The 14,244-nt window shown below is 38.9% G+C and overlaps 1 protein-coding gene across 6 annotated transcripts in view; it reads right to left on the reverse strand.

Annotated features, from left to right (window-relative positions):
• The window catches only part of Robo1 (roundabout guidance receptor 1), a 1,243,546-nt gene that overhangs the window by 427,170 nt on the left and 802,132 nt on the right, over nucleotides 1-14,244 (reverse strand). The window lies entirely within an intron of this gene.

A 14,244-nucleotide genomic window follows, 5' to 3' on the forward strand; every position in this document is an offset into this window, starting at 1 on the left:
TCCCGGGGTGTCCTGGGCGCCTCGCCGCGGACGTCCTCCGCTGGGCGGAGCGGCGCGGGGACGAGGATGCTGCGGCGGGGGCGGCGAGCTCCGCGGCGAGCAGCGCGTCCGAAGTTTCGGCTCGCGCTCGCGCTCTCGCCCAGGCTCACTCTGCCTCCTCCCGGCTCAGCCGCTTGCGGGTTTCCCCACCGTCCCCGCCGCGCGCCGGTTCCTCCCTCGGCAGCCGGGCCGGGGAAGCCTTAAAGGGGCCGCGCAGCCCTCGCCTGGCCTCCCGGGCGCAGCTCAGGCAACTGGTTCCGGTGAAGAGCTCCACGCACCGGCCTGTGGTGCCCGGCTGCGCCCTCAGGTGAGGAGGAAACTGCTCGGGAGCGGAAATCCAAGCGAATGAGAACTTGTCTGGTTTCTGTTGTCACCCCGGTCTCCCCTGCACCTTTCTCCAAATGGAACCTCCCAGCCGAAGACTTCAAAAATCCTCCAGGTCCAGCTTAACCTCTTCCTAACCGCTTCAAAGATTGTGGTGAACTCCCAAATAACTTAACCCTTATTTCTTCTGAGTCCCAGTTAAAAAAAAAAAAAAAATTGTTTTGAGCAATGAACTCTTAGTACACAAAGAACTATCTAAAGTATAACATTGAACTGGGAATCCTTTTTTATTGAAGTTTCACCGTGTCCTGTAGCAAAGCTACCCAATGGGAGGGGTGAGGTTTTAGGCCTGGGGTCTTTTCGTTATATTTACAGGAGAGTCTCTTCAACTTCATAGACCAGGCGTGTTAAACAGTGAGCGATGAAGAAGCAATTAAGGACTAAAGAAATGGTAGTTATGAGCACTTAGAGCTGCTCTTTATCAATAAATCACTGTATGCAAAGTTGAGTGTCATAACTCTAAAGTGATGATTTTCTACTGTGGCCTTTGGAAGGAGCACTGCACCAGGGGAGGAGCATTTGAGGAATTTTCTGTTACTGTTTTTCTGTGAGCTGTTGTACTTTTCTGCTTGTTTGTTTGTGTTTAAGTGAGTGCATACATTTCATAGTGAAAATGTAATAGCAAGTTGTACTCTCACATTGGTCACTGTGGCTTCAGCCCGTGGCCTCAGAGCCACATCCCCTGCAAAGCAGCATTGCCTTCAAAGCAATCTTTGAAAGTGAAAGATAGTTTAATCCTGAGAAAGCTGACTGAAAATTCAGTAAACAGGCTGGAGATAAGAATTCAAAGACTACAACCAGAATCTTTTCAGCAGTAAAGACAAGAATGTGCAGTAAATGCTAAAGACATACATTGATTTGGTCTATGTGAAAAGATGTTTAGTGAAAGACATAGAAGACAATTTTTTTTTCTTTTAAAAATGTGTTCTTAAGGTAAAGATACCTAGTAATAGAAAATAAATAATGTGTGGTGAATGAGAGGAAGAGAAAATCCTCAAATCCTCATCTCATCAAGTGAACTTCATATAAAGAGTTTGGACTCCCCTTTAGTGAAAGTTATATACCTTTATGTTTTTGTATTGATTTATGTGTTTGCCACATAAGGGATTTTAATGAGGGTCCCATGTTCACTAAACACGATCTAACACTGAGCTAAACACTCTGTCCAACCATGTGTGTTTATTAAGCTGAATGCATTCAATAATCCATGCCACATGGTTTCCTAAGTGGCCACAGGTTGCCTAAGGTCTGTCAAGAACTATTTCAAGGCTGGAGAGATGGTTCAGTGGTTAAGATGATTGTCTGCAAAGCCTATCAACCTGGGTTTGATTCCGCAGTACCCGTGTAAAGCCAGATGCACAAAGCAGCACATGGATCTCAAATTCCTTTGCAATGGCTAGAGGCCCTGCAATATCCACTTTCTGTCTTCTCTCTCTCTCTCTGTGTGTCTGTTCTTCCTCTATCTTTTTCTCTTCTTGCAAATAAAGAAAATATTAAAAAGAATTGTTTCACTATCACATTTCCGTTGAATGGAAACTACATCCATACCGCCTTCTATTTAGGAAATTCAGTAAGCTGTAACAGCAAATCTCCCTAGCCAGCCCCAGTAAACTGGGAATGAACTTCTGGGGACTACCATCACCAGTTTGTTTGTGTTGACCTGTTCTTCTCCCTTCTCAACCAAAGGATTTTCTTTTCTATCAGTGACATCAGTGAAGCTGGCGTCTAAATAAGAAATTTGCATTCAGAAGAAATTAGAATGTGAAAGTCGATGTAGCAGAAAACTTCTATCACCACTTTACACATACACGAACAGGAACTGAGCATCTACACGCACGTTAAGGGTGCAGGTGGTACAAGATGCAAACATAACCCCATTCCCCAGGTCCTAACAGCTCTCACTATGACAGCCCTGTCAGTTTTCACAATTCCTCAATAAAATCCAGAGTGGAATGTACCCGAAATATTTTTATTTATTTATTTGAGAGAGAGAGAGAAGCAGAGACAGACATAGAGAGAATGGGTGTGCCAGGGTCTCCAATCTCAGTAAACAAACTCCATATGCATGAACCACCATGTGCATCTGGCCTTGGGTGGGTACTGGGGAATCAAACCTGGGTCCTTTGGCTTTGCAAGCAAGTGACATAACCGCTAAACCTTCTTTCCAGACCGTACCAAAATAGAAATGCATACTTCATAGGATGGTGATGAGTGCTCAGTCAACCCTCACAGATGGGTTACTCAGAGCAGCTTGTCGCTGTTCTGCTTTTGTTATTGAGCATTAATCTGCTTAGAGGAATGCAGAGAATATCCAGTGCTCTGTACAAGTGTGTGCACACATGTAAGTGTGTGCACATGGATGGGAAGCATACTCAAATCAGGTTTCAGGCAACTCAGGCGTGAACAACAGAACTCCAGCCAACTCAGAGACAAAAAGCAGTGTAAGAGAAAGCATCTTAATTTGCGCTCAGGAATTCACTTTTGATCATCCATAAGAACATGTGGTGGGAAATGCCATGACAAAAACCATTACTTTGTATGCTAACTTGAAAACTCAAAAACGGGCTGAAAAGAAGGTGCTTGCTTGTAAGGCCTATTGGTCAGGAATCCATTAACAAGCCACTCATGTAAGGTCTGTAGTGTTCATTTGTAAGGCAACAGGCTTTGGCACACCCATGCACACACACATACAAATAAATAAAAGTCATAAATATAGTTTAAAAGTATGTATCATAGCCAGACATGGTGGCATACGCCTTTATTCCCAGCACTCAGGAGGCAGAAGTAGGAGGATTGCTATGAGTTCCAGGCCACTTTGAGACTGCATAGTAAATTCCAGGTCATCCTGGGCTAGAGTGAGATTGTACCTTGAAAAAAAAGGGTCGGGGGAGGCAGGGAGAAGCATGTACGGTGAGTTTATGAATTCCATTTAGACACTTTTGATCTCATATCAAGTCTATGAAATTCAAGACTGCTCAGTCTCCTTGAGAAGTTTGAAGAAATTTTATAATAACACATTCTGGAAGTCTCATGATTAGGGACCTTTTGATAGGTAAAACTCTAAAGTAGTAGTGATCTCTTGGGTTACTGTGATCTGATTTTATCTTTCACATTGGTAGCTACAAGAAATCAGGAAATAACAGGGCTCCCATGATCTCTCCAGGGATCTCAGATAGCATTGATTCAGATGGGGAAATGAGAGCAGGGTAGAGTTCCTAAGGAAACTACAAACCAGAACATCTGTCTGTCTTCTTTCCTCCTTTCTAGGAAGAAGTCTGAGCGTCAGACAGCCTGGGAAGCAAGCCACAAAGTTCCAGCAGACCGGGTGAGCAGAGCGGATCTGGCAAGACGTCCACAGTAAGGATCTGCTCGCTGCAGGCTCCAGGAGAGCATCCCTCGGGAGACAATGGCTTAGTGAGCATTTTCTACATGAAAATGGCTAGATAATTGGTGTCATGCTTTGTATCCAAAGTCATGTTCTGAAAGGAATATTGAATATTTCTCCAAGGGTGGAGCTATTTGTCTCTTATTAGAGAGTAACCTTTAGCACTCTTAATAAAAGTTGAGTAAATTCACATTTATTATATTATTAAGTTATGATTATCTCATCTATGAAGGGATAAAGCTTACAAAGAATTAAGTTTCATTATGGCATTTTCATGTAATTTTTGCTTCCCTTCCCCATTCTTTCTCCTTTCCCTCTCCACTCTTTTGCTCTTCCCCTTAACTTGGCCTTCTTTCTGCTTTCATACAATATGTTTCCTTTTGTCCTTTTCCCCTCCCTCTCCACCTCTCGTTCCTCTCTCATGATCTCATACCTCAAATCATAGGCTGTTCTCAGTGTTACATCTCCTTATTTACATACACACCAAAATTGAAAATTAGAATTATCAGATGAGATAGAACACACAATTTGACTTTCTGGACTTGGGTTTACCTCAGCATAATTTTTAAAATTCCATCCATTTTTCCTGCAAATTGAACAACTTCATTTTTCTCTACAGCCGACTAAAACACCATTGTGTGTGTGTGTGGGTGTGGGTGGGTGTGTGTACCACATCTCCATTATCCTCATATGATGGACACTTAGGTTGATCATAGGACATATGTGTAGCAGCATTGCTTTTGTGCTTCTCTGCCATTTAGAACAGGTATATGTACTTCAAACCCAAAAGCCACTGGGGGAAAAAAGATGCCCTGTATTATTCATTTTCATTTACTTACAGGTTTAAGTCACTGTCAATGAGTGAGTCCTTTGCAATGCTTCAAACATAGCGTTTTGAAAGATGGTGTAGAACCGCATCGGTCCCACCAGTTACACGAAGGCCTTCTAAGCTTATAAAATTTACACAGTGATGCATTCCAATTTCCAATGGACTGCTTGGGAATGGGTTCACTCATTTGCATGCCAGTATCATGATGCCACTGTGGATATTCTAAGCCGGGTACCGTACATACTGCTGGGCTCTTGTTATCAACAGCAGTGAATCGCGTTTGAATTTATACCTTTAATGTTAACAAATGGTTAGTTTTTTAAGATTAAATTTCAAAAAGGACACAGGAAATTAGCATTAATTGAGGACAATGTTCGGGGCTCTTTGTAAACATTATCTGATCTAATTCTCACCATATGAGGCGCTGTTATTTTCCCCATTTAGAGACGAGATCAGAAGACTAAAAGATTAAGTCAAAGTTCAGTGGCCCAGAAGCTTTCGGAGCCTGAATTTGAACCTAGCATGTTTTGAACCAAGACACGTGAGGAAAAGGAAAAAAAAAAAAAGAGTTCTATGGTAGAATAGGCTTTACATTCAACATATTCAAAGGTTTCTCAATGCCTTTAAGATGCAAATAAGCATTGTGAGTGTCTAAAGCAAGCTTTAGAGAAACCTGGCCCCTGGTAAACACCCGTCAGACTACTGCATCCTACTCCTGTGATCACCATCTCTTATGCTCCCCACCAGAAAATTCATATCTTCAGCTTTCTTGACAAAACTGTGGAAATCTGGAAGAAACTTGCACTAACATGAGCAATGTTATTTTTCCTTTTGGAGAAAGACCATCCACTGAAGTAACTCTGAACCTAGCTCATTCTTCATAAAGCTGCTAGAGGAAGACTCCTAAATCCAGAGACAGAGTAAGTCAGTCCTTCCCCTGCTCAAAGCCCTCCAGTTGTTTCCATCCTCACTTAAAGTAAGAGTGCACATCTCAGGGCTGGAGAGATGGGTCAGCAGTTAAGGTGCTTGATTGCAAAGCCTAATGACCTACCTAATGACTTGGGTTCCCCTCCCTGTTACCCAAGTAAAGCCAGATGCACTAGGTGCTGCATGCGCCTGGAGTTTTTGTAGCAGCTGGAGGACTTAGTTTACCAATTCTCTCTGTCTCTCTTCTCCTTATCTCCCTCTGCTTGCAATTTCTTTTTTTTTTTAAAGAGTGCATATCTCTTTAGGAGTCTATAGGGTCTATCACAGGCTCATGGACTGGTCCCTCATCATTTCTGGAACCTCTCTTCCTACATTTGCTTCGCTCTTTCTTACTTGGTCTCACCACAGTGGTGTCCATGCTTTTGCTACAGTGAGCCAGGCAACTGCTTGCCGTGGATAGTATGCATTGCTCTGTATTGAACATTCACCTCCATAACTTTATAAGTGTGCACTCTCCTTTTTTCTTAAATGTTTATAATATAAAGAATTTTTTGTCTGAAAAATCTTTAAAATTACAGCTTTCCATAATATGTCCTATACCCTCTTCTGCTTTGTGAAATGTTTTTTCAGCCTGAGCTAGAGTGAGACCCTACCTCAAACAAACAAACAAACAAATCAAAAAGATATTATCTCTTTACATCTTTATTTTGATTGGCTGCAGCTCTCATTGTAAGATGATACATGAGTCTGAGGATTTACTAATATACCCAAGATAGTGCCTGGCACCTAGTAGCCACTCAAACATTTATTTATCAAATGCATGAATTAGTGTCTTTTATTTCACTACCCTTGTATTTGTTTTAATGCTTCTTAATGAACAGACTTCTGTACTTCTAAAATTCATTTTACATAACAGAGTTCAACCTTTTATCCAGGACAAGTAACAAAAGGATAAACTCACAGACCTGAAACCTCAGTGAGCTTTCATATTTTCATAATCAAGGCTCTGCCTAAATAAATACATGGTCAAGTAATTGGGGAGCAAAGATATAGGAAATATTTACTGAACTTTGAAGCCAGAGTCAGCCTTCAAGGTTAGTTTTTCATAAGTGAGTCATCTGACTCTGGAATTAAGTTCCCCTAGTGCGCCCTGTTACTTTCTTCTTGGTTGATAACCAGAATGGGTCTTATTAATTAATAGTGAAGATTTCTTTTGACTTTGACAGTTTAGTCAGAAATTCTTCATTAAATTTCCCATTAGAAAATTTTATCATTAGGTATGACACAGAGTAATGCATAATTTATGATTATTATATTATCTAATTATTTTTACAAATCCCTGAGTTATTGTCCGGTATTTAGGAAACATGCCTTAGGTTTGTTTGTTTTTGCTATAACCAGTTCCAAATAGAAGTTAAAAAAATTAAATGTCATAACTTAATGTTTAGTTAGCACTGTACCTACTGACTTGGTATGTACGTTGTATATCTGAACTCATTAAATCCTTGTTGGAAAAAAACAGTTTAGGTCAGTTGCTTTCTTCATTTTATTTTGTACAGAAGGAGATAGGGAACGTTCACCTAGCATGAGGCTGAGCTCAGGTTTGAACTTTTGTTATGGGGATGGAAAGCATTCATTGATTTACTCTCAGACCACCCTGTGGGGCACAAGTAAACGTTATTGATTAACATGACATTGTTTGGGGCTTGGGGGATGGCTCAATGGGTAAGATGTTTGCCAGCATAAATATGTGGACCTGAGTTTGATTACAGCACCCTTGTAAAAACTGGGCATAGTGACATATGCCTGTACTTCTAGCACTGGGGAGGTGGAGACAGACGGACCCCTGAGGCATGCTGACAAAGTTAGTGTTGTCAAGTCTCAAACTTGCGTGCTCTAGATTGAGCAAGTCAGTCTCAAAAACAAGGAGGACAGCTATTGAGGAAAGTAGCTGATGCCTTCTTTCTTTTTCCACACATATGTGCACACATGTACATAAACACACACACACACACACACAAGCAACATTATTTGCCCAGATTCAGCTCCAGGACAATGCTGTAAGTTGTGATTTATGTAAGGATGGAGCTTCATTTTAGGATTCAAAACAAGAACGAGACTCTGAACTATGTGCATTGCAACTCTACTTCCATCTGGAAATTTACAGTTTAAATCCTTTTTTATTTCATGTCTAAATGTTCAAAGTGGCCTAATGTTTTTTTTTTTTAATTGAGTGAGATGACACAGAAGCATACTGAAAATGTGTTAAGGCATTCAAAGAACCTTAGAAAATGTGAAATGTATGTACATATTTATGTCTTGCCATAGGATTTTGTTGTCTTTGGGTTTCTTACTTCTGGAAGTAAGTGCATGCCCTTTTAACCATGAATTAAAATTCTCTTAAATTGGGGTCATGCCTAACAGCCGCACTGCTGAATGACATGCTATAAAGGGTTACAATTCAACACAACCTAGCTTGTAAGTAATTTACATCATGTGCAATTCTGCAGATGTGTTTTGATAAAACTGTTGAATTTTTTTGAGTTTTCATTGCTTTTTAAAAACTCCTCACAGGAAATGTCTGTAGGACTGAGGGAGATCTGTTGGGTTTACATTTTCCTTCCTATGCTCATTATGTTTGGTACCACCTGCTGCTGTGTTAATTCTAAAGCTTTTTACCTAGATTCTAACAATTAATTTAATGAGTTCCTTAAGGAAGCATCATGATAATTTGAAAAATGTATCTTGACATGTATGAATTTCCTATTTGCAGGTTATTTTCAGTTTAGTAAATAAAAGGGAGGCCTAAAAAGATAATCTAACAATAACTTTAGAAATAGAGAATATCCAACTTTATAATAAATAATAACAATAATAATAAGTCATTCACTACATTGTAATGCCATAGATAATTGGAGTTATTTATTTTACAGCCTATTAGCATGTTATCTCCTGTTGCTTATGGAAAAGTGACTACACATTTAGAAAGCTAAATTGAGGCTGTGGGATTTAGTTGCCGCCTGGTGAGATTGAGGAAGAGGGTTCTAAATATGGAGGTGCTTATTCTTGTGCATAAATACTAAATTCACATCCTACAATTGTCACTGAGAAAAAAGCTTGTGCTGAAAATTGACATGAAATGTAAACCTACTGTCTTAACAACAAGGATAATTATATATTTTCCCAAGAGTTTAATCACCCCCTCTCCAGTATCCTGGCCACATTCCAAAAGAAATCATCCAATTCCAGTATTGTAACCAAAAGTCTTTGTTGATTGGATCTAATCCCATCTTCTCAATTTCCCATCACTATATGTTACTTTAGAGCTGCACCTAAAAGGTAGGATTTCACTGGGATAGTAATGTCTTATTGCATTTACATATCAGGTGAATATCTTTGAAACAAAACCAGTGCTTGTTGAAGTTAGTTAAGGCAAGTGTATCCAAAAATATCATACAAAAATTATTCTACATATATAGCAATTTCTATATACTCTTTATTCTTATAATGTTTGATCAAAAAAGAAAAAAATTGCTTGATTTGTCTGTCATGCTTATATTTGACAAAAAAGAATTGTTGTAAATAAATACTAAAAGTTATGTTTTGCACTTATATTTAGATTCTAATTATTCCTGATGAAATTTTAATCATTCACTTCATAACATGGGGCTACTGTACTTTATAATACTTGGAAAAACAAAAGAAAGAAAAATAGCTGAGTGTGGTGGCACACGCCTTTAATTCCAGTTCTTGGGAGGCAGAGGTAGGAAGAGCACCATGAGTTTGAGGCTAGCCTGAGAATACAGAGTGAATTCCAGGTCAGCCTGGGCTAGATAGAAAGCCTACCTAAAAAAAAAAAAGAAAAGAAAAAAGAAAAAGAAAAATAATGATTATTTCATATATAATCATATGTATAATCAATATTTTATTGTTTTTTTTTTAATCTGCTTGTATAGAGTTTTCTTCTTATGCTGAAGAATAATACACTAAACACTACCATGAATTATCTGGGGGTGAAGTACAGTGGAGCTGTTATTGCCTCGAAGGAACAAGGCCCAGTGTTTGATGCCCAGCAACACACATGCACCCTCTTTTTCTCATCCCTGCCCCCGTTCGGTTGGGGATGTTCCTCACTGGGGTTTCAGGTATTCCCCATGGGATTGGGGTTTATGCATTGTGGGAGTAGCAGTCAGTTATTATAATCCAGTCTTTAACCCGATAGACATGACACTTAAATATTACAGACAACAATGAAGAATTATTAGGAAATTTAACAACTACCCAGTCTATCATCCAACAGGGTTATTACATGTTTGTTCAAGACATGCCATTTGTTTTCCTTACAGCTAATTAATAAAACAAAATGTTTGTATTTCACAAGTGTGCTTGAATTTCACAGGTCTTGTTATTTCACACCAGAAAGTAAACTGTGATTTTAGTAGGGGCAATAAATCAAGACATCAGGGCTCTTTCTAAATGGTTACTTTGGGGACAGGCTCAAATATAAGAACATTTCCTTACTTTGATACTTGCACTTTCCTGTTGGGAGCCTATATTGTACATGTGGCCTTCCCGATTATGGACAGGAAGCTCAATGCATCCATCCATACAGAAACACAGTGCACATAACAGGAATCAACATATCCAAATCACATGTCTTTGACTAACACTCCTCATTTCTTAATTTTATCCTAAATTCCACATGTGATTTACCATACAATGAGAGTTAGAAAGATTTGATTATCCTTGTGTTTTGTCAAAGTATGTACCATAAACTTGGAAAAGGGGAAGGAAGGAGTGTCAGTTCTCATAGTGAGTGCTTCAGTGAGAGAAGGATAATGTTATCATTACTCAAGCTGAATAATTTTGCCACTTTTTAAGCACCAGATCATTATCTGGAAAATTCATCTGTTTTAAAGACTTGTGAACTTTTGTCAGTTCTGTTTAGCTCATACTGAGATGTAAAGAACACTGAACACATCTAGTAAGTCAGATGCTCCACTACACTAAATTTTTATGATCTTGCTCTCCTGATTGTTTCTAACAATTAGAATCCTTTTAGAATGGTCATAATGAATTGAGGGCTTCTAGGCATAGTCCAATGCTTGGAACACCACGGAAATGTGTTTTCCAGGTGGAAGCCCAAGCCATGTGGTAAAAGCAAGAAAACAGAGCTGGAGAATTTGACTTTTAGCACAGACTTCTGGGTAACTCTTACTCAATCTCTAAGTCTCAAATAGATGGATATTTCCTTCTCAGGAAAGCCCATCTAGACTTGCCATTTCCAATCTGATCCAGTAGATTAAGTTTCTGTGTGACATATTTCTAGAACAACTTTGGCCGTCTTTCTATAGCACTCATCACCAATAATTGCTGTACAAACATTATGTTTTAATCCTGTCTCTTCTGTAAGTCTTGTAAATGTCACAGTAGTAATTAAGGAGTTCAGATTAGTTTACCCAAAGCCATAGAGCACGCGTTTTAATCATAATTCTACTTAATAAACTGAGTCATTGAAAAATGCTTAGCTAGACTTCAAGTTAGGGTAAGAAGAAAATCTATACGCAGATTATTAATATCAGGACATTCATTGATTCTGCAGTGAATCTAACTGTCCATTCCTAAACTGCTGTGGGTTTACTCTCTCTCACTGTGGTCAATTGTGGGTGATTATTCGCCCAGCAGCACCCCATTGACATTCAGCAGTGCCTAGAGACATGTGTGGTTGTCAGTGGGGGAGAGTGGAGTTAGCCTATTTACTGGTCTCCAGTGTGTAAGCAAGCAGTATAGTTAAACATTCCACATTGCACAAGACAGCTCCCACCCACAGCCAAGAACGATCTGACCCCAAATGTTGATGGTGAAAGGGATGGAGTAACTGTTCTAGTCTTATAATAAACACTGAGGGCTGTTTTAGTTCTTGTAAAGAGAAATCAGTTCTCAGTGGGTACATATTTCAGGAGTAAGGTATGTTAGGTTCTATTCTTATTTATGTCTCTAAGCGAAAGAGTGCTAGAATTGTGATGTGAAATGCTTACATATCTTAAAAGCAGACATTTTATTTCCATTTTCTAATAAACTACCATCTGCAGGTATATTCATCTGTGGTTTGTGGGCTACATGAATCCCAGGGTAGCTCTGAATGCAGCCCAACATATTTGTAGATGACAATGTTCTATCACAATGTCAAAATGTTAGATATTCCTGATTCTATGAAAAAGATCTCTTTGTGGTGGCACTTGCCTTTAATCCCAGCACTCGAGAGGCAGAGGTAGGAGAATCATCGTGAGTTTAAGGCCACCCTGAGACTACATAGTGAATTCCAGGTCAACCCGAGCTAGAGTGGAACCCTACCTTGAAAAACAAAAACAAACAAACAAAAAACACATCTCTTTTCAGTATGCATTTACTTTCATTTATACTTGGATTTAAAAGAGTAAGGTGATATGGCATACAGCGGAACTGATATGGTCTTAGAAGGTTGCTGAGAACATTTTTATGGTGATAATACTTAAATACTTCCCAACTTGAATTGATGGAATGACATCAGCAAACATTTGTTCTGCTGTAGATAATGCTTTGTGGTGAGGGGACTGCGGACACATAGCATCTCCTACTTCAAGTGAGGTATATGATAAAGGAATGTCTTGGGAAACTTAAAAGTTAGTGTTTACTTAAATGATTTGTTGCTCTTTGGACCAGGGAAAAGAACAGGATGAGGTGAATATGTAAACTGAAGGTGTGTTACAATATTTTTTTCTAAGCTGTGGCGAAGGACACAAATGTCCATCTTTTACTAGTTATTTGGTTGAGTGTGGGAAAATTTCTTAGTATTTCTAAGGCTAGTTTTCTATTTTTTTATGTTAAGTGAAGACAAGAAAGCTCTTACATTGTAGGGGTGTTGCAAGGGTTTAAGCAGTAAATTAATATACATAAAGTTCTGTGGTTGCAATTTTATTATGAAAAAAGGACTATTCTAAATACATCAAGATTATGTTTGTAGCTTGGTGTGGTAGCACACACCTTCAGTCCCAGCACTCAGGAGACAGAGGTAGGGGGATTGCCATGAGTTTGAGGCCACCCTGAGACTTCATAGTGAATTCCAGCTTAGCCTAGGCTAGAGCAAGACATTTCCTCAAAAAACAAAACAAAACAAAAAAAAAAGATTATGTTTATAGCTTACATAATAAGGCTGTAAGCTTTTAAATTTCATTAGGAAATTGTATGATGATTACTGTGTAAATGATTATGCATAAAGTCATAGGTATAATTAAAAAATCTACATGTAATGAGTGACATAGATAATCCTTTGTTATTTTAATAAGTAAATTTACAATTAAATATTATTTGCAACCAAATACTATTAAAGAATAGCACTACTGGTATTCTGATTTGGACTTTTTTTTTTTTTTTTTTTTAGTTTTTCCAAGGTATGGTCTCACTTTAGTTCAGGCTGACCTGGAATTCATTATGTAGTCACAGGGTGTCCTTGAACTCATGGTGATCCTCTTACCTCTGTCTCACCACCACACCTGCCTGGTTTATTTTATTTTTTTTAAATTGTTTCTGCAACAGAACCTGGCTCAAGCTGGCCTGTATATTGCTATGTAGCCAAGTATGATCTTGAACTCCTGGGTGATCTAGCTTTGAATAGCCTAAGTGTAGAAAGCTGAAATTGCCAAGGCCTGTCTGAGCTCTGAGAATCTAGGAGCGATGGAATTAATGCAGCATTCTCAAAATAGACCCCGTCTGGAATGTGAGAACAAGCAAACGTGATTCTAACAGAAGTGTGATAAATTGATATGTAATCATAATTTGTCAGTTTTTAAACAAGGAGAAGATGGTTTCTGACTATCATCTTCAATCAAAACAATGATTATATTAAATTCAGGTACAGACTAAACTTTCTAAATGGGTAATTTGGAAAATTTTGAAATATAGGTAAACTGAAGGTGGTACTCTATGGCGTGGCTTCCAAGAGGTCATCGATAATAGGGTAGGATGTTGTGATGCTGTAACTGTTTCTGAGTCACCCTTCTCTGGGAAGGAACCCACTACTGTGCTATAACTAAGCACAATAAAGTCATTGATTTACCAAAAAAAAAAGAAAGAAAGAAAGAAAGAAAGAAAGAAAGAAAGAAAGAAAGAAAGAAAGAAAAAAGAAAAGAAACAAACAAAGAAACAAAGAGAAATTGCATTCATGTTTTCCCTGACTAAGTCAACTCGTTTATACTAGCATTGTGGTCTGAGATGTGCACTCTGATTTATATAGAGTACAACAGATAAAGAACATTTACCTAATATACACACATAAGTATCTTGACATGTACTATCTAAATGCTTATGCATTTCTGGGAATGTGAGATGTAGGAGGAAGACAACAACTTCTCAAAAGAGTCACTGTTGGGGCTGGAGAGATGGCTCAGTGGTTAAGCATTTGCCTGTGAAGCCTAAGGACCCCAGTTCAAGGCTCAATTCCCAGGACCCACATTAGCCAGATGCACGAGGGGGTGCACGCGTCTGGAGTTAGTTAGCAGTGGCCAGCGGCCCTGGTATGCCCATTCTCTCTCTCTTATCTATCTGCCTTTCTCACTCTGTCTGTCATTCTCAAATAAATAAATAGAAAATGAACAAAAATTTTTTTTTAAAAAAAGAGTCACTGTTGTCTGGAATGACTAGA

Source organism: Jaculus jaculus, chromosome 4 (genome assembly GCF_020740685.1).
Source record: "Jaculus jaculus isolate mJacJac1 chromosome 4, mJacJac1.mat.Y.cur, whole genome shotgun sequence".
Classification (NCBI taxonomy): Eukaryota; Metazoa; Chordata; class Mammalia; order Rodentia; family Dipodidae; genus Jaculus; species Jaculus jaculus.